Here is a 22,083-nt window from a genome sequence, read left to right on the forward strand (position 1 = left end):
GCGCCTTTTACCGCCGAGGTCAGAATGACCCCCTAAATGTGAACCATGTCATCAATTTATACAGCAACCAATTTGTTACTTTTATTTATGTCAGGCCAGTTTTTCAGTTTTTCTGGTGTAAGCCCCACATTCCTCTTCACCAAGGACATCATCTGCTCCTCATCACACTCACTTTTAAGCGATTTCCCGATCCATGCAGTATGGAAATTGATATTAGCATTCCTACCCCTTGATGGTAGAATGGGGTGTTGGCCTATAGAACCACAGCATACTACACACAGAAAGTACCACATTGTGATTTGCACTCTTGGTCCACCTGATGCACTCATCCACCTCCCAATTCAGCGTCTCCACAAAGCCATTCATTTGTGGGTGGTACAATGAACCTCTCAGGTGTTTGACACCACGTCAGAAGGAAAATCTGTAGTTGTTTACTAACAAACTGCTTGCCATCATCAGAGATAAGGAACTCAGGAAAACCCTCCTTCAGAAAGATTTCTCTAAGAAACTCAACAATGATACTCGCACTAGGGGCATCATTTACAGGAACTGACACATCACTACGTTGTGGCACCAATGCATAAAAAAAGTGTGCTGCAGCAAAAAGGTTTACGACGCCATGGATGCATCGTATTTATAATAAAGCCCTCCATGACTGACGCATCTGAGGGAAGGAAGCTGCAATGCATCCACTCAAAAACTAACTCATTGCAGAAGTTGGTGTCTGAACTGACGCAACTTCAGCAATGAGTCAAAGATCTGAGGCGATGTGTCAGTTCAGATTGATGCATGGACCCTAATGTGTGAGGACCAACGTAAATAAAAGACTGTAAAATGTTGGAATATCATCTACTACACTTTTGCATTGGTCCTGCATGTAAGAGGTAATGTATGCAATATATCTATGCGTCACATTACAGTGGGTATAGTATACTTAGGTGTATGTACAGCTCTGAGTATGTGTGACATAGCGAGTGACAGTATAATGTAAGTGAATACAAGTATGTGTTAGAATGTGAAGTGGCAATACATGTACAACCTACCTTATGTGTGTACTTACTTGGTGTTCTTTGGAATATGCAGACATGGACTTCCTTCATGGAGAAGTGACAATCCTGGCCTGTCCCTTACACAAAGTACACAACATCCCACAGCCTTGCTGCAGTGGATGATGATATTGTAGGTGCCATGGTCCCAGCTTGGTCAAGTGGTCCCACAACATGATTTGCACATGTATAGACCTACTACAACTAGTAGGAATGTGCGAAATAGACATCTTCCTGGGTGTGAAGTGACTTCAAATGGCCAGATTCCTGTTTTACAGTCACTGCGTCAGTACCTACGCCTGGGTTTTGGAGAAATAGGGGTTCTGATGCATTGCAAGCTATACGTGATGCTTTTTAAAGAAGTGTCAAATGAGGAAAATGTTGTAAATATCACATCGCATCAGTTTCAAGTGATTGGTTCTGATAGAACACCTACTCTTCATGCATAAAAATCTATGTGACACAGCCTGATCCTGCATAGTTTTTTTTTTTTTTTTAACTAGGGCCAGGAAAAATGACGCAGTTGGTCAGATGTGTCACATTTGAAATATGGAGCTAGCACAGCGCCGCTGCTTCATCAGAAAATATGAAGCAATGGTGGAGCAAGCTCCTTGTGAATAAACCCCTAAGTACTTTAGCCATCTGAAGCTTGGGTCACTTTGAACCATAATCGACCAAAACTACTAAGTATCTAGCAACTCCTGGCAAAAGGTCATATGGCCCCATGATGTCAATACCTAGCTTAACCCATAGTTCAGTCAGACACTGAATGGGCATGAGAGGTAGAGAAGACATTTGTAGGCTTTTGTCAGCTGAGTTGCATTGCAGTCAATTCTCTACCTCTTCAACTACTTCAGTGTCCATTCTTGGCCACCAGAAAGATTCATAAATATGTCCCTTGGTGAGGGAAGAACCAAGGTGACACCTGTAGGCATTTCTGATTATACTACATCCCATGGTATGTGGGGGAATCAACTTGTCTGATCTTAAAAGAAGACCATCCTTAACAGAAATATAATCAATCACCTTACAATATTGTTCTCATATGAGAGAATCTTCTCTCTAGTCCAGCCTCCCTTAACTAGATCTACGACCTGCTGTAAAACCTGGTCTCTTGAAATAGCTTCCATCCATTCTTCATCAGAACCATCAATTCTGGAATTTCTAGAGAAGCCACCATGTAATCCTCAAAGTCTTCATCCAACAAAGTTTAGAACTTTACATCACTATCATCTTCTCCTTTACAAGAAAAGGGAAAAAGACAATCCTTTCTGCTGTTCCTACCCCCAGGAATATGGGCTATATCAAACTGGTACTGAATACATTTTGTAGAAAGTCCTAAAATGTGGGGTGAACAACTCTTGATTCAACCCCCATCCAGTATTTTAAATAATGGCTTGTGATTTGTCTGCAATTTAAACTTTTCTTCCCCAACTGTACGTGTGAAATTTCTCTAAGCTCACCAACACCCCCAGCAACTTTTTCTCAATAGTATAACCCTGTAGTTCTGCCTCCTGGAATACCCTAGTTGCAAAGACTATAGTGTGCATGTTATCACTATGTCTCTGCGTAAGAATAGCTGTAAGCCATACTTGGCTAGTATCAGCTGTAACACAGCAAGGCAAACTCGGGTCAAAAGGCTTAAGGGCCTCACCTTTCTCAGCAAGGATTTAATTTGTTGAAAGGTAAAAGCACAATCATTCACCACAACAATTGTAATCCTTTTTTGAGCAAATTTGCTAATGGGCATCACCCTGGTGACAAAATTAGGGATAAAACAAGACTATAACTCATTAAGACTAAGGAAAGCTTTGACCCACAGAAGGGGGTAGTGCACCAACAATGGAATCCACTAAACAAGAGTTGAATCTAAAATTGTCCTTTGAGATTACATGTCCCAGGTATCCCACCTGCAGAGAAACTTACAATTATCTTTCTTCAACACAACTCCATGCTCCTTGAAGATCCTTAGCACTCTTTGAAGAATAGAATTATGGGCTCCAACATGCTCTGAAAATACCAACACCTCATCCTGAAACACCAGGGTCTCCTCTACATTCTTCAACAAGTTGGACATGACCCTCTGAAAATCAGAAGACCCAGAGGCTAGCCCAAAGGGCATCTTGTGGTACTGAAAAGAGCCAATAGGAGAAATGAAGGCAGTCAAGTGTTTTTAATCTGGAGGAGCTCAACTTGATGATAGGAATTCACCAGATAAAATTTGGAGAAGACAGTATCCCCCACATTGGAAGCAAATAAATCGCATATTTTAGATAAGGGATGGGAATCCACACAAATCTCTTTATTAAGGGATCTAAGGTCCACACATACTCACAACTGTCCACACCTCTTGTGAGCCACAACTAAGAGAGAAAGCCAGAGTGATGATTCAGTAGGCTCCTTGATTCCCCTTTCACACAGACTTTTAATTCCCTTTTAAGATTTTGCCTGACACTGAAGGGCACCCCTCTAAGATTATGCTCAACAGGTACTGCTTCTTCCTTCATCCTGATTTAGTGTTTGAAACTCTGAGTCCTGCTAAGATCCTCATCAAACATAGCAGGAAATGTCCTGCTCCATTCAAGCATCACATCATTGCAATCAACAACAAGGACCTGTTCTTTAGCACCCTGCTTCAGAATCATACAGAACAGTCCCTGGTAGAACCAGTCAAAATATTGAGGCCCTTTACTGCCACATAAGCTTTACCTTTGATCCTCCTCCCCTTGAATTTTAAAATATCTTTGATATAGCCCAAAAGCTCAATCCTACAGACTTCAGATGAAACAGGGGATCAGTCCGTAGGCAGTAAAAGTGTCACAGTGCCCTTTCCTCAGGATCTGCACGCTGCTAACCAAAAGGCCCACCTCCCGGCGTCACCAACTCAGAAAGCTATCAGAGCGCAGAGTATTGATGAAGCCAGGCGGGGGGAAGGGAATTGGGGTAGGGAACTGCAGGGAGAGAGATCTGAAAAGAAAATGATTAGGACAAATATGCATATACTCTTTCATAACAGTATAAACTCACCAATAGACTCAGGAACAAAGATGTCTCCGTGATATCGGATTGAGACCCTTTGTGAACTGGGCGTAGCCCCTTCTTTGAATCTTGGAACAAGAATGAACTGCAATCTCTGTACCTAAAGATGGCAAGAGCTTTGGACTATGATCATAATCTGAATATTAACCATGTAACAATTATGCTTTCATAACATAAATGTTTGATCTCAGCCTAGAAATGCACAAAGATTTAAATATGCATCTCACATATTGTACTTCCCAAAAAACAATGAAACTACAGCTTGCTTTTCTCAAGCGCTTTCACATTTGCAACTGAGGCCTGAAAAGTTTTACTAATTGAACTTGAAGCGCTTTGATCGTCATGCATGAAGCGCTTTACTCATTATGCCAGGGGCGCTTCTACTTGTTTTGCCTAAAGCGCTTTGATTGTCGTGCCAAGGGTGCTTTACTCGTGTGGCCTGAAGCGCTTTGATTGTCGTGCCAAGGGCGCTTTCCTTGTGTGGCCTGAAGCGCTTTGATTGTCGTGCCAAGGGCGCTTTACTTGTGTAGCCTGAAGCGCTTTGACTGTCGTGCCAAGGGCGCTTTCCTCGTGTGGCCTGAAGTGCTTTGATTGTCATGCCAAGGGTACTTTCCTCGTGTGGCCTGAATCGCTTTGATTATCGTGCCAAGGGCGCTTTACTCGGTTAGCCTGAAGCTCTTTGATTGTCGTGCCAAGGGTACTTCACTCGTTTAGCCTGAAGCGATTTTATTGTCGTGCCAAGGACGCTTTACTTGTTTAGCCTGAAGCACTTTGCTCGTTGCGCTAAGGGACGCTTTACTTTTGGTCTAAAGCGTTTTGCTCGTTTTGCTAAGGGGCGCTTTTACTTTTGGGAGTAAACAACCCCTTTCAAGATTTGACTCATCAAGACCTCACCAATACGAGCACGACCTACTCGTTTTTTAATTCACCATGGAAACAAGGATACTCTGACATGCTGCCACTCTGCCATGCAGAAAATCCGCTTTCTTCAGAGGAACTCCCCACGAGGTCCGACTGCACCGAAGTCTTCAAAATAGTGAGGAATGCGCTTGGGTGTGGCTGGGCTTTATCGGCCTGCCACACCCCAAGATGGCCGCTGCCTCAATAAACTTGGGAGTCGTAGTCCATTCATAGAATGGCATTGATGAGTGCATCTTGTCCACCAATGTCCTGAACCTGCAGCTACATGCGCTTTACCACAGGGAAGGCGACGCTGATGACCACTTCTGGCACAAGCGGGGATTTCAAGTGGCGTGCACGATGCGCCACGAAGACGTGAAGCAGAGTTCAGGGCGGGTCCTGGACCACGCACAGCCTTATTCCTGACAAAAGGTCCATCACCCAACATATCTGTAAACAACTGATGTGTAATTCTGGTGATCCTAGTTACGGACTCCAGTAAGAGCCTCAACACCTTGTCTCCCACTTGAATGACAGCCATGAGATCAATACATATGCAGGATCAACAAACCTGGGTTTCTCCCCCTCCACCTTGAATGTGTCCCTGGACAAATCAGAAACCTCATCACCATCTGCAAGAACTAGATCTTGCATTCCAGCTAAGTAAGAATCAGACTCTGGAATAGACTCAACCACAAATGCACCCAACTTCTTTCTTTTCTTCTTTTTAAGACAAGCCTTAGAAAAATGCCCAATCTTTTTGCAGAAACCACATGTGACATTTACAGCAGGACATCCACTCCACTTGATATGTTAAGGATTACCACACTAGAAACAATAGTTAGCATTCACTGTGGGTGAATTGTCATCCTTAACTTTAGATACACCAATGTTCTTAATAAAATTGGCAGCTAGGCAAGACTTCCTAATTTTATGGCACCCACTGCCTCAATGAGCTAATCTTCAAGCTCCCTAACAGACATTTTGTGAAATTTCAATGCTTTTTCCAGTGACGGGTTACCAAGTGCCAATAATTTCTGTTGAATTTGCTTGTCCTTACAGGGACAAACAAACTGATCCCCAATGAGTAGGTCAGTGAAATTGGTGAATTGACAATCAGAAATCAATCATCGCAACACAAAGATATAATCAACATCCTCCTCAGCACCTCGCTTGCACTTGAAAAATGAGAGGTATATTTATACTCTGTTTACACTGAATTAGCATCATTATTTTTTACTCTAATTCGGTGCAAAACTAACTCCATATTTATACTTTGGTGCTAGACACGTCTAGCACCAAATTTATGGAGTTAAAGTAATTTTTTGGAAGTGGAACCCTACCTTGCCTTAATGAGATGCAAGGTAGGTGTTCCCGTGCAAAAAATGACTCTATGGCCTTAATGCCGTATTCATACTCCCGTGCAAAAATGGTGCACAGCAGGGAGGAGGGGTCAAAAAATGGTGCAAAGCTTGCTTTGCCCCGTTTTTAACTCCTGGGTCAGGGCAGGTGTTAGGCGTCAGTTTTGCACCAAAAAATATAAATAAGGGCCTTAGGCCCTCATTACAACCCTGGCGGTAAAACCCGCCTACCATCGTGCAGAAGACCGCCAACATACCGTTGAGGCTGTGGAATTTCGCTCCAGGTATTACGACTCACAGCTCGGAATCCGCCACAATACAGACACCCACACAATTCCGCCACACCAAAGTTCAGTGACAAACTGGCGATACCAAAACCCACACCGTCATGCCAACAAGAATACGCCTACAGTATCACAACCCATGAATCAATGTGGTGGTTTTTCAACCGTGGTAATCCATTGGCGGTACACACCGCCGCGCTCAAAATACACACACATTTACAAAACACAACCACATTGGACAATTCCAAATACACACACCTGATACACATAAACACACCACACCCAGACACCCAATTCAATATAAAGCACCCACCCACAGAACCCACAAACCCTTACAACCAAAAATGTGAAAGAAGGCCAGAGAGAGAGATCAGCTAACGCAACACCAGAATCCACAGACACACAACGCCATCACTTATACAACATCCACGCACCTCAAACAACACACACAACACATCCCCTCACACATCACAACAGACAGCACCTCACACATAACCCACACCACATCATGGCACCTCAAAGACTCCCCAGGTTTTCAGAGGAGGAGATCAGGGTCATGGTGGAGGAAATCATCCGGGTAGAGGCACAGCTATTCGGATCACAGGTGCAGAAGACACCCATTTCTAGGAAGATGGAGCTATGGCGGAGACTCGTTGACAGGGTCAACGCAGTGGGACAGCATCCAAGAACACGGGAAGACATCACCAAGAGGTGGAATGACCTACGGGGGAAGGTATGTTCTGTGGTATCCAGACACCAGATTGCTGTACAGAGGACTGGCGGTGGACCCCCACCTCCTCCCCCTCAACTAACAACATGGGAGGAGCAAGTCTTGGCGATCATGCATACTGAGGGCCTCGCAGGAGTAGCAGGAGGACTGGACTCTGGTAAGTCAAATCTTAACTACCATATCCCCCCCACCCCACCTGCATGCCATCACATACTCCCACCCTCTTACCCATCACCCCAACACCCCACAGATACCCCACTACCACAACCCACACATCCCAAAATCAAGCCCTGCATGTAACACCAATGCATGGACACCCATCACCAAAGCATGTCCAGTAGAGAGACTCACTTATGCCCCACAATCACCAATCACACAAGGGCCACGGCAATAATGCAAGCACAGGAGTAGAGGTTAACTCACACATTGCACAAGATGGCACACACAGATACTAAGTTTATGCATTTACACCCCAAGAGGACCTCTACCCAACGTCACCGTACAGGAGGTGCCAGACATATCCAGTCCCCCCACGGAAGAGGCCCACAGTGACGACAGCAGCTCTGCACGCCTGGATCAAGATGACCAGCCCGGCCCATCAGGGACCTCGGGACAGTCGGTTCCCCTGACACAGTCACAAACCACCACTGAAACTCCCCCCTCAGGAAACACCACCACAGCACCCACACAGCGGGTCCATCCCTCTGTCCCCAGGACACATCAATCAGCAGTGTGTCCACCACTACAGGAAACCCAGGCAAACCCACTAACACAGGACGATCAGGAACCTGGGGACAGTGGCAGTGGGCACACGGTTCAGGGGACAGAGGCACAGGATAACAGGGAAGCTGGGAGGACTGCTGTGCGACAGGGGGAGGACAGGCCCAGGGAACCCACTCTCCACGAGGCACTCTCCAACATCATGGGAACTTACCACCATTCCCAGGAGACCATGGGCACGGTACTGGCCAAGTTTCAGGAAACCCAGCGGCTGCAGGAGGATCACTACCTGGGGATCAGGGAGGACTTGAAGTCCATCAAAAACACCCTGGTCACCATTGCAGTTGTGCTGGCAGACCTTTTCAACACCAGGAGGGACACAGTGGCACACCAACGGGCCCCTGATACTAGCCTGGGCGATGAACAGACCTCCACCTCTGCTGTTGCTAGTGGACAGGAGGCACCGCCACAGGAACAACAGGCCACCAGCACCCCACCCCCTGCAGAAGGAGAACCACCCCACAAACGGTCCCTGAGATCCAGGAACAAGACAGATAACATTGCCAAGACCCCCACCAGGAAAAAAGATACCTCTGAATGTCACCTTTCTGTCCCATTTTGACACCCTGTCCACCTTAAACTGCCATTGCTCCACTTCCTAAGCCCCATTGGACAATGCACCTGTGAAACAAATAGACTGGACACTGCCATGGATATTCCTCCACCATCACCCCAGCCCATTTTTCAACCCCTCCACTTATTTGCACAGAAATAAACACCCTTGAATCACAAAACAATCTGGAGTCAGTCTGTGATTTCACAAATGTGTAATTGCAAAATCTCGGGAATATAGCAATGTGAATGTACTTGTTCTCATACCAATGTTACACAGCTGTAGACCACCAGTAAACATAGCAGAGGGCACAAAGTGGGACCCAGATCTCTGAAATGGAAAGGCAAAGTAACAAGTCAGGGTCCTTACACTGAGTGAAAATGACAGACCTATGCTAGCTCAAACAATAGTATGAGATGTGAGAAGCAGTTACATCTTCTTACCTATGTCTCACTGGAAGTATTGCATGATGATGTTGTTTCAGTTGTCGACATCTTCTTCTTCTGCCTCCTCTTCTTCACTGTCCTCAGGCTCCACAGCTGCCACAAGACCACCATCTGGCCCATCCTCCTGCAGAAAAGGCACCTGGCGTCGCAAAGCCAGGTTGTGCAACATACAGCAGGCCACGATGATCTGGCACACATTCTTCGGTGAGTAGTATAGGGAGCCACCTGTAAGATGGAGTCACCGGAATCTGGCCTTCAGGAGGCCGAAGGTGCATTCTATAATCCTTATAGTTCGCCCATGTGCCTCATTGTAGCGAACCTCTACCCTTGTCCTGGGATTCCTCACTGAGGTCAGTAGCCATGACAGGTTGGGATAACCAGAGTCACCTGCAAATGTCGAGGGACAGCTGTTAGACAGACACTAACCCCTAGGGACAACCCCATACCCAGACACCAATGTCAACTGTATTTGGACCTTGGGCTCACCTATTAGCCATACCCAGTGCCTCTGGAGTTGCCCCATCACATAAGGGATGATGCTATTCCTCAAAATGTAACCGTCATGCACAGAGCCAGGATACTTGGCATTCACATGGGAGATGTACTGGTCTGCCAAACGCACCATCTGCACATTCATCGAATGGTAGCTTTTCTGGTTTCTGTACACCTGTTCCCTCCTGCGGGGGGCGGACAAATGCCACATATGTACCATCAATGGCACCAATGATGTTGGGGATATGTCCCAGGGCATAAAAGTCACCTTTCACTGTGGGCAAATCCTCCACCTGAGGGAAAACGATGTAGCTGCGCATGTGTTTCAGCAGGGCAGATAACACTCTTGATAACACGTTAGAGAACATAGGCTGGGACATCCCTGATGCCATGGCCACTGTTGTTTGAAAAGACCCACTGGCCAGGAAATGGAGTACAGACAGAACCTGCACTAGAGGGGGGTTTCCTATGGGATGGCGGATAGCTGACATCAGGTCTGGCTCCAACTGACCACACAGTTCCAGGATTGTTGCACGATCAAGTCTGTAGGTGATAATGATTTGTCTCTCTTCCATTGTCGACAGGTCCACCGGGGTCTGTACACCGGAGGATGCCGCCATCTCATCACCTGCCCCAGCAGACATGACCTATGGAGCAGAAAAGTGAACAGAGGCTCATCCAACACTTAGGTATCTCATTGTGTTATTTGGTTAAAAGTTGCAAATTCACAATGTGCCTTTATCTGTCTGTATTCCAGGCCTAAATAGGTGTGACACAGTTTTTTCCCATGTCATGTGGACCCCTGAAATGGCGGCTGCCTGACCTGTAAGGTGGAACAAGGGGAAATGAGGTAACTGCGCTAGCGTTGTACACCGTTGCGGTGGGCGGTCGAAGACCACGGCACAATTCAGCATTGGTTTACATTGGGACCTATGGGTCCCAGGAGCCAAAGACGATGCACGCCAGCGGTGACTGTACACACCGCCGCGGACGTGGCCGCCATTTTCTTACTGTTCCCTCACTTGATACCTGACCTTCTACAGGAGAGGACCTACACTGCAAGTGCTTCTGTGACCTGTGTTTGGAAGCGATGATGGCTTCATTGTCTGGGGCAAGGGCCCCTGCCTTCACTTCGGAGGAGTTGGAGAAACTGGTGGATGGGGTCCTCCCCCAGTACAATGCAACTGTACGGTCCTCCAGACAAACAGGTGAGTACACTGTGAGCAAGGTGGATGGCACATGGGTGTATGGAGTGGCGTCGATGGAAGAGGGTGGGGAAGGGTACAGGCCAGCATTTCAGGATTGTGTGCGTAAGTAGGTCTGGGCCAGGGTGGGAGGTGTTTGTCAATGCATGAGATGAAATGTATGGGATTGAAACATCCATTTTTACTTCACTTATCCCCTAGGTCAGCACCCACCAGAAGAAGGGTATTTGGCGTGCCATCGCCAAGGACATCGGGACCCTGGGGGTCTACCATAGACGGAGCACCCACTGCCGTAAAAGATGGGAGGACCCGCGCCGCTGGAGCAAGAAGACGGCGGAGGCCCAGCTGGGGATGGCTTCCAATGTAGAAGGGGTGCCCGTCGCACCATGACCCCCCTGATGTACCGGATCCTGGCGGTGGCCAAGACGGAGTTGGGTGGGCACTTGAGGGCATCACAGCAGGCACAAGGGGGTGAGTACACTATCCTTCAGGTGACTCTGCGTGCGTTACGAGGTGTCTGGGTGGTCGAAGTGAGATGTGGGTTCCCCTAGGCCAAGGCGAACTTGGTAGGCTCGGTCCCTTGTTAGGCAGGCTCTGTGGCACCCCAACCCTATTACTGGTAATAGCCATCTACACCTAGTCAGGCTCCTGTGACTTCCAGGTGTGTAACAATTGGGCCTAGGCCTCATCCCCCAAGCCCATGTGAACTTTCTAGGAACTGTTAGTGAATGGCTTAGTGCATAGGGTTGCTCCCTGTGTGTTGTGTCCGCCAACAGTAGTGGGGTTGCATGCACTGAACATATATTTCTTCTGTCTTTCCCCCCCTTTTTGTTTTGTCTCCCTGTTCTTGCATGCATTACCATCAACTAGCGGAGGAGCATTGGCACCGGAGCAGGACGGAGCTGCAACCCACATAGCCCTGGAGGGTGAAGCAATGGAGTCTGAAGCCACCAGTGGGATGGAGGGCGAGGGGAGCTCCATGACAGGGACAGGAGCATACACCAGCGATAGTGACTCCTCCTCTGATGGGAGCTCCCTTGCGGTGGCAGGCACCTCTGTGCCCACTGCATCGATAGGTACAGCCGCCACCCCCCCCTACCAGCACCGCCCTCCCAGCAGCCCCTCAGCATGTGTCCCGTGGCCGCTCACCCAGGAGGGTGGGCATCTCCTTCGCCCCAGGCACCTCAGCCCCTGACCCAGTCAGCCCTGCTGCCCTCAGTGAGGAGATCCCTCACTGTTGGACAATCTACCATTTTGAATGCCATCCAGGGTGTTGAGACGCATTTGCAACAAACAAATGCATACCTGGAGGGCATTCATTCTGGGCAGGTGGCCCAACAGAGAGCATTTCAGGCTCTGGCCTCAGCACTGATGGCAGCCATTGTCCCTGTGTCCAGCCTCCCCCCTCCAACTTCCTCCACCCAGACCCAATCCCCTGTACCTCAGCCTATCCCAAGCACACCATCAGACCAGCATGCACACTCATCAACACACAAGAGTGGACATGGCAAAGATAAGCACCACACATCCCACAAGCACTCACACAAGCCCCATTCCCATGCAGACACAGCAACATCCGCTGCCTCCACAGTGTCCCCCTCCTCCACGTCCTCCTCCTCCCTCCCTGTCTCGTCTCCACTCACACCTGCATGCACTACATCCTCAACCACTAACTCCATCACCAGCACACCCATCACCACACACCGCTAACATGCAATCACCACCTGCACTACCATTCACACATCCCCAGTGTCCTCTCCCAGTGTGTCTGTGAGCCCTCCTCCCAAAGTACACAAATGCATGCACACACCCACCTATCAGCCATCCACCTCACAACAGCCTCCGACCCATGCACCTTCACCCAAATTCAGCAAACATTCACCTCCTACAACCACTACCTCTTCCTCCACTCCCAAATCCCCTCCATCTTCCCGAACCAGTGTGTCTAAAAAACGTTTCCTGTCTAACTTTGACCTCTTCCCCTCACCTCCCCCCCGGCCTTCCCCTAGGGCCAGGCTTTCCAGATCCCAACCCAGCACCTCAGCCACCAAATCCCCAGGCACAGTGGTGCCAGCAACTGCAGGGTCATCAAGTGTGCCACCCATCAGGGCTGCCAGTGTGCCACTTAGTGAGGCCAAGGACATTCCACCACCTGCCAAGGTGAAGAAGGTGCCCACATCCCGGAGGGAGAAGCCGCACCTATCAGCAACCAAGGGCTCATCCAAAACAAAAGAGGAAAGTGGCAAGACACCTGCGGCACCATCAAAGGTGGGGAAGGGACACAAGCCGAAGAGCAGGTCAGGACAGGTAATAGGACAAGCCACACTGTATGTGGAGCACTCTGGGCACAAAGCCCACTCCAGAACCAGTGGAGAAATACATCCACTACCTCAGTCCTTGGCAGGATGAAGCACTCTGGGCACAAAGCCCCCTCCACTACCTCAGTCCTTGGCAGGATGAAGCACTCTGGGCACAAAGCCCCCTCCAGAACCAGTGGAGAATCACATCTACTACCTCAGTCCTTGGCAGGATGAAGCACTCTGGGCACAAAGCCCCCTCCAGAACCAGTGAAGAAAGACATCCACTACCTCAGTCCTTGGCAGGATGAAGCACTCTGGGCACAAAGCCCCCTCCAGAACCAGTGGAAAATGTTATCCACTTGAGAGACTGTGGCTTTGCCCTCCCCGGGATAAAGCAGTGGGCAAACCACCCACTGGAAAGACTTGTGAGACTGTGGCTTTGCACTCCCCAGGATAAAGCAGTGGGCAAACCACCCACTTAAAAGAGATGATAGACTGTGGCTTTGCACTCCCCAGGATAAAGCAGTGGGCAAACCACCCACTGAAAAGACTTGAGAGACTGTGGCTTTGCACTCCCCAGGATAAAGCAGTGGGCAAACCACCCACTGGAAAGACTTGTGAGACTGTGGCTTTGCACTCCCCAGGATAAAGCAGTGGGCATAGAGCCCCCTCGTGCAGCAGTGGCGTTGTGCTTTCATCCGGCTGAGGTGCCCCTTCTCCCCTTCCCCCTGAGGTGCCTGTTTAATTTCAATCTGATGCCCCAGCAGTGTTCTCTCCGTTTCAGGTATCTTGTGTGGGCTTCGCCCATGCATTTTGGGACCACTGGTCCACGTACAATGATTGGTACACTATCCGGACTTGTGTAGTTGGTGTATATATTTGTATATACTGAATTTTGAACTTTCACTATCTGATTTTTCATGATTACACTTGTTACAATCATTTCCTTTTGTCCTTGCGTTCTTCCAGGGAGTGAGGGGGAGTATATGTAATGTTGCTGCATGTATTTGTGTGTATGGTGTTGTGGGTGAGGGTGGGGGTGGGAGTGTTGTGTGTGTGTGTCACTCTCTTTTCCCTCCCCCCACCCCTGTGTTTTAGGTGCAGTACTCACCGTGGTCATTGACGACGTCTGTCCTGCTCCTGATAGAGCAGATGGAAGACCAGCATGGGCAGTACGTGGAATTCGGGCTCCATGGCATCCTGGTTCCTCTTTGGGTGTCGAGAGGTGTTAGAAATGGGGTCTTTGGTTGACAGTCAGGTTACCCCCTGTTCATGCAGGGACCCTCACTCTAATCAGGGTAAAAGAGAATCACCCACAGCTAACCCCTGCCTACCCCCTTGGTAGCTTGGCAGAGCAGTAGGCTTAACTTCAGAGTGCTAGGTGTAAAGTACTTGTACCAACACACACAGTAACTCAATGAAAACACTACAAATGACACAACACCAGTTTAGAAAAATAGGAAATATTTACCTAAACAAAACAAGACCAAAACAACAAAAATCCGACATACACAAATCAAGTTATGAATTTTTAAAGATTAAACTCAAAAATAGAGCTTAGAAACACAAAATCATTCGATGAGGTGTTAACAGGGCGTCGTGACGGAGTCGTTCCCAACAAGCTGACACCAGCGGCACCAGACACGGAGTTGCGTAGACCCCCAAGTACAGTACATTTGGTGAAGAGTGAAAACAAGCCAATGCACAAAGTCGGGGATCGCGGCGTCTGTGCGAAACGTTGAATCCGCGCACTTTGAGCGGTGTCGGTCACGACGTGGTGCGGCGACTTCCACGGAGTCGCAAACTTCAGCAGGGCTGCAGCGGCGTCGGGCCTGCGAAGGTCGTCGTGTTCCAGCGAAGATCACGGAGTAGGTTGCAGGCGGCATCACCGGATTCAGCAGCGGTGTCGGTCCGAAGTCGTCCAAAGTCGCTTTCCTTGGATTTACACCAGCTTTCCTTCCAGGGTCCAGGAACTGGATAGGGCACCACTTGTCAGAGCAGGAGTCTCTCCAGAGACTCCAGGTGCTAGCAGAGAGTAGTCTTTGCTGTCCCTGAGACTTCAAACAACAGGAGTTAAGCTCTAAATCAAGCCCTTGGAGATTTCTTCACAAGATGGAAGGCACACAAAGTCCAGCCTTTGCCCTCTTACTCTGGCAGAAGCAGCAACCTCAGGATAGCTCCACAGAGCACAGTCACAGGCAGGGCAGCACTTCTCCTCAGCTCTTCGGCTCTTCTCCAGGCAGATGTTCCTCTTGTTTCCATGATTGTTCTAAAGTCTGTGGTTTTGGGTGCCCTTCTCATACCCAATTTCTCCTTTGAAGTAGGCCTACTTCAAAGTAAAGTCTCTTTTGAATATAAAATCCTGCCCTTCCCAGGCCAGGCCTAGACACTCACCTGGAGGTCGGAGACGGCATTGTGTGAGTACAGGCACAGTCCTTTCAGGTGTAAGTGACCACTCCACCCCTCACTCCTAGCACAGATGGCTCATCAGGAAATGCAGGCTACACCCCAGCTCCTTTTGTGTCACTGTCTAGTGTGAGGTGCAACCAGCCCAACTGTCAAACTGACCCAGACAGGGAATCCACAAACAGGCAGAGTCACAGAAATGGTATAAGCAAGAAAATGCAAAAGTGGCATTTTCAAACGCACAATCTTAAAATCAACTTTACTAAAAGATGTATTTTTAAATTGTGAGCTCAGAGACCCCAACCTCCACATGTCCATCCGCTCCCAAAGGGAATCTACACTTTAATCAGATTTAAAGGTAGCCCCCATGTTAACCTATGAGAGGGACAGGCCTTGCAACAGTGAAAAACGAATTTAGCAATATTTCACTGTTATGACATATAAAACACATTACTATGGCCCTCATTCTGACCTTGGCGGGTGGCTGAGGCCGCCCGCCAAAGTCCCGCCGTCAGGTTACCGTTCCGCGGTCGAAAGACCGCGGCGGTAATTCTGACTTTCCCGCTGGGCTGGCGGGCGGCCGCCCGCCAGCCCAGCGGGAAAGAGGCTTCCACGATGAAGCCGGCTCGGAATCGAGCCGGCGGAGTGGAAGCTGTGCGACGGGTGCAGTTGCACCCGTCGCGTATTTCACTGTCTGCGCAGCAGACAGTGAAATACATGTAGGGGCCCTCTTACGGGGGCCCCTGCAATGCCCATGCCAGTGGCATGGGCACTGCAGGGGCCCCCAGGGGCCCGCGACCCCCCCTACCGCCATCCGGATCCCGGCGGTCGGACCGCCGGGATCCGGATGGCGGTAGGGGGGGTTGGAATCCCCTCGGCGGCACAGCAAGCTGCGCCGCCTTGGAGGATTCATTGGGGCGGCGGTACACTGGCGGGAGCCCGCCAGTGGTGCCGGTCCGACCGCGGCTTTACCGCCGCGGTCGGAATCCCCATTGGAGCACCGCCGGCCTGTCGGCGGTGCTCCCGCGGTCCTCCGCCCTGGCGGTCTTTGACCGCCAGGGTCAGAATGACCGCCTATATGTCCTACCTTAAACATACACTGCACCCTGCCCTTGGGACTACCTAGGGCATACCTTAGGGGTGCCTGACATGTAAGAAAAGGGAAGGTTTAGGCCTGGCAAGTGGGTACACTTGCCAAGTCGAATTTACAGTTAAAACTGACCACACAGACATGGCAATGGCAGGTCTGAGACATGATTACAGAGCTACTTATGTAGGTGGCACAACCAGTGCTGCAGGCCGACTAGTAGCATTTGATTTACAGGCCCTGGCACGTCTAGTGCACTTTACTAGGGACTTACTAGTAAATCAAATATGCCAATCATGGATAAACCAATCACATACAATTTTACACAGAGAGCATATGCACTTTAGCACTGGTTAGCAGTGGTAAAGTGCTCAGAGTTCAAAAGCCAACAGCAGCAGTTCAGAAAAAATAGGAGGCAGGAGGCAAAAAGACTGGGGATGACCCTGCAAAAAGGGCCATTTCCAACAAGAGGTGAGTGGTTTCCCTTCTGTGTACTGTTTCTGCTGTGCTTTTGATAGCGTTGGTTCCGCCCCATAAAAGGTGGTGGATATGCGTGTTGGAATACAGTGGGCGGTACTTTGTCCTCAGCCTGTCTGTTGGCGGTTACCGCCGCAGTGTTTGTTTCTACCACCGTGGCGGTCGGAGTGTTAAAGTGGCTGTCTATGTTGCCGGTTTCCACCATGGTCGTGATTCCATTTTTTTCCACCGGCCTGTTGGCGGTATTACTGCTGATTTAACACCGACCGCCAGGGTTGTAATGAGGGCCTTGATGTCTTAAGACCATCAAACTGGGCTGTTTATCAAACCATGATTTGAGTTTATTAACTACCTCTGAGTATTCATTGAGAATTTCAGCCTCATCCTGCTGTAACTCTGGTAAGTGCTTGAAAACAGATTTGCCCTCAAGTAATTGCAGAAGTAAACACTTTTTCCTCTCAGCTATGAATGTTGAGGCTCCAATTGCTCCCAGATAAGTCTCAAAAGCATCAAACCACCCTCCCCATCTAACTGGTGGCTCACTTGGCGTATTCAAGAATAAAGGAGGAGGAGTAACTGCTTGCATAATGAAGAGAAAATTAAGTCCCGCTTGCATAACACCCATGGAATATAAAGGTATTGCACCCACACCACAAATAGCTTTCAGAGAGTCAAAATAAGCACTAAAGCTGAAGACTCGTTGCCCATACCTGTGTAAATATGTGAAACTTTAGCAACACAAGAGGATAATGAATGGAGTGCTGAACAATGCAAACACTCACCCCCAGTCACAGGTCTGGGTGGCATGGTGAGCAAAAGAACAATGGATTGAACCCAGATCTGTGACTGGGGGTGAGTGTTTGCATTATTCAGCACTCAGAAAGAAAAAGCACAAATAAAAACAGAATATAAGGCAAATATAAGGTGTAATGGTGACACATGTGGTGGACCATGTCGAATGACAGATGAAAAGGTGTACGTATCATGACTGTCAGATGAACTGGTGTGGGTATCACTGAAAGAACATGCAAAGAATGTCACACAAATGTCACAATATTGGTGTGCCTGTCACCATGTAAACAAGCACCCCAAGTTACATCCGATGTACCAGGTGTGCATGTCACCGAAGGAGAAAGCCACTGTTCTGTGTATCAATATCACCATATGTAAAGAAAGAAAATAAACTTTCAATTTGACATAAGTGTGCACATCATTGCCAGACAACATACACAGTTCCCATCTTGTCCCCGTTGCTGCTGCAGTACACCCTCACAATACAAAGAACAAAACATGCACACAAGAATGCTCAATGAGAAAATAAAACTTACTGAGAGAAAGAACCACAGTACTAAAGGACAATGCCCACACACTTCTTCCAAATGGTGGCCAGACATTGTTGGGCAAAATGGCAGCAGCATGTGTGCTGACAGCACATGTGCAGTGACTACTTTCTGAGAGAATGAAATGCAGGACTAAAAGAAAATGCCCAAACATTCTTCCAAGATAGGGGCCTGATGTTAATAGTCAAAATGGCTGCATGTGTGCTGCTGACAATTGTGCTGTGACGACAGTGTACATAGCTTGGCAAGAGATACACCCAAGATGACTCTCAGCCAAATTAGACTGCTACCCAAACAAATTCCATGGGGAACTCACCAGCAGACCCAGTCAACAACAAGAGGTTGGTGCACTGGCGGCTACTGGCCCTTTAAGGTAGTAAATGCCAGAGACAAGCATCACAACAAACTTCTCAGACACAGGAACCCGGCAACCACTCGCGCTGCTGTTGCCACAGAAGTTCACGGGCTCATAAAAGACCCAAATGGAGCTTGCCAAGGGCAAAACCAGAAGTGTAGCACACTCATCCCTCACAGGAACAGCGAACACAATAGGTGCATGCCAATCAGCTATTTTGGACTTATCACAGAGCAAGAAGGAACTGCAGGACACATTTGATCAGTTTGAAAGTTTTAACCAGAACGTCGCGTGAATGCAGGTAATCTAGGTGGCTTCAAACAGTGCAGAATGAGACCCGATGACAGGACATGCACAGGGTCTGACCATGTAGCTCAGCTCATCGCCAACAAGTTTGTAGTTACAATGCCAGAGTCACGAGAAGAGTACTTTGAAGTTTATTAGTATATGAGAGCTACAGAGTAGCAAAAAACAGACAAGCAGGAGCTCCTCCACTGCTGATACCAGTTCAACTGCCACAAATCATAAGTACACATTAGTTAGAAATGGGGTCTTTGGTTGGCAGTCAGATTGCCCCCTGTCCAAGCAAGGACCCTCACTGTAGCCGGGGTAAAGGAGAAACACACCCGGTTAACCCCTTGGTTGCCTGACATGAGCAGTAAGGCTTAACCCAGAGGCAAAGTGTAAAGTATTTGTCACAACACACACAGTAAAACAGTGAAAACACTAGAAAACGGATGCTACAAAGGTTTAGAACAATAGTAAATATTTATCTAAGCAAAACAAGACGAAAATGACAAAAATCCAAAATACGCAAGCAAAATTATGAATATTGCAAGATTAAACACAAAAATAGGGCTTAGAAGCACAAATGTTTTGATTTGGTGATATCACAGCATCGTGACGGAATCTTTTCCAACAACCTGATGCTAATGGCGCCGGTCATTGAGTCATACGGACCGCCAGGTACAGTACCTTTCAAAAATGGGAAAACAAGCCGGTGCATGGAGTCGGGGATCGAGGCGTCGCTAGTTAAGGTGTCAGTTCCGACGCTGCAGAGTAAAGGAGTAGGGGCATTGGTGCGAGGCGCTGGGTCCTTGCTGCGGAACTGTGGATATGAGGCATGTCAGGGTGCAGTGTTAGATCCATGCCCTTCCGGGGGGGTCGATATCCTGTGGTCACAGCGTGGTGTGGCAAAGTCGGGTGTCACAGACATCGGTGAAATGTGCTTTGGGACTTGCAGAGTCGTGGACTTTGTTGACGCAGATATGCTAATAAGAAATTTGTAATAAATGCTTATATGTTATGATTTACAAAAATTCATACAGAAATTAATCGTAAAGAAAAAGTAATGTTCATGTTTGAAAATGTGCCCACGGGGTATGTCAGCCATTTATAAAAACTTGTACTAAAAGAACTAAAAATGTGTGAAATAATGAAAATGTATAATAATAATGTAGGAATAGGTCACATTAAGATGTATAACCTATGTTTTGAATTATATTGTAGAGTGAACTTAGCTGAAGTTGTGACCTAGTCTTTCCAGGCCTCATACAGAAGGTGAATTTCTAGCGCACTGCAGAGAAGCTGGTGCGTTGAACTGTCCCTAAACTGCATGCGTTAATAAAATCTGCTTAGCTAGAATTGTCTGCGATGTACCGATGAACAGGAGATGAGGGACTAGGATATGTAACAAGTTTGGTGTAAGACAGACTCGATGTACTTTCCCAGGACTCGAACAATAGAAGCACTGAATGGAGAAGAAGATGCAACATTTTCGATACCTGGTGAGCCGGATGATGAGGGCATCGCACAGCAAACCAATCAGCGAATTGGGGATGGGGAAATATTAGAATGCATAGATTTGTAAAATTAATATTATAGGTTAGAGTCATATCTGCCGATTGAATGACCAATTAGAAAGTAGGGGGAAGTACTGAAAAACTCTAATAAAAAGTCATGACAAGGGTCTAAAACTTCAGATGCGAGGGCAGATTCGAGATGCGAGGGGAGAATTGAGGATGCCAGAAGATGCGATTTGAGATTATGATATTGGGCATTTGATCTTGAGAGCTTGATGTGTTGATGATCGATTGATGACCTGAAGACAAAGACTGACTTTGTTGCTGATCCATTTCGTGGATAGGTAGTATTGACAATGTGGCTGACTAACTTTTATGCCTTTCTTTCTAGGCACCAACTGCACTGTTTTATAAATTTTCTCTTAGCTAGATGTTTTCCAAATTCATGTTTTCCAAATTGTTTTTGCATGAAGTCAAACATGCTAAATGCTAATTTGGGTTAGGCAAGGGTCCTTTGGGTGACGTTGACAGTCACAAATGATTGACGGACTGATTGCTGAACTCTGCTATTAATGCTGTTATATTCATCTTTGTTGGCTTATGCTGAAGCATTTGAGCATATGTTTTCTCAAGTTCTGATTAGATTGTGTTATTGGTGATCTTAATGAACTAATTCTGAGTTGATTGAATAAAGTTTGATCTAACCTGATGACTTTGGCCCTCATTACAACCAGGCAGTAAATCCCGCTTACCGCCGTGCTGACAGCCGTCAAGATACCGTGGCTGCGGCGGAAATCCGCTATAGGTATTATGACCCACATCTCTAAATTTGCCACAATACAGACACCCACACAAGTCCGCCACACCAAAGGTCAGTGATAAACTGGCGATAGCAAAACCTGCACCGTCATGCCAACAGGAATACGACCACACTATCACGACTCACGAATCAACGCAGCGGTCTTTCAACCGCGGTATTCCATTGACGGTACACACCGCTGCACTCAAAATACACACACATTTACAAAACACAACCACATTGGACAATTCAAAATACACACACCTGATACACATGCACACACCACACCCACACACTCACAACATCAAGACACCAGGTAGCCGTACAGAGGACTGGCGGTGGATCGCCACCTCCTCCCCCACAATTAACAACATGGGAGGAGCAAGTCTTGGCGATCATGCATCCTGAGGGCCTCGCAGGAGTAGCAGAAGGACTGGACACTGGTAAGCAAATATTTACTATTATATCCCCCCATTCTACCTGCATGCCATCACAAACTCCTATCCCTACCCTTACACCCATCAACCCACATCTCACAGATACCCCACTATCACAAGCCACACATCCCAAAACCAAACCCTTCATGTAACACCAATGCATGGACACCCATCACCAAAGCATGTCCAGTAGAGAGACTCACTGACTCCACAAAATCACCAATCACACAAGGGCCATGGAAGT

Source organism: Pleurodeles waltl, chromosome 1_1 (assembly GCF_031143425.1).
Source record: "Pleurodeles waltl isolate 20211129_DDA chromosome 1_1, aPleWal1.hap1.20221129, whole genome shotgun sequence".
NCBI classification, from domain to species: domain Eukaryota; kingdom Metazoa; phylum Chordata; class Amphibia; order Caudata; family Salamandridae; genus Pleurodeles; species Pleurodeles waltl.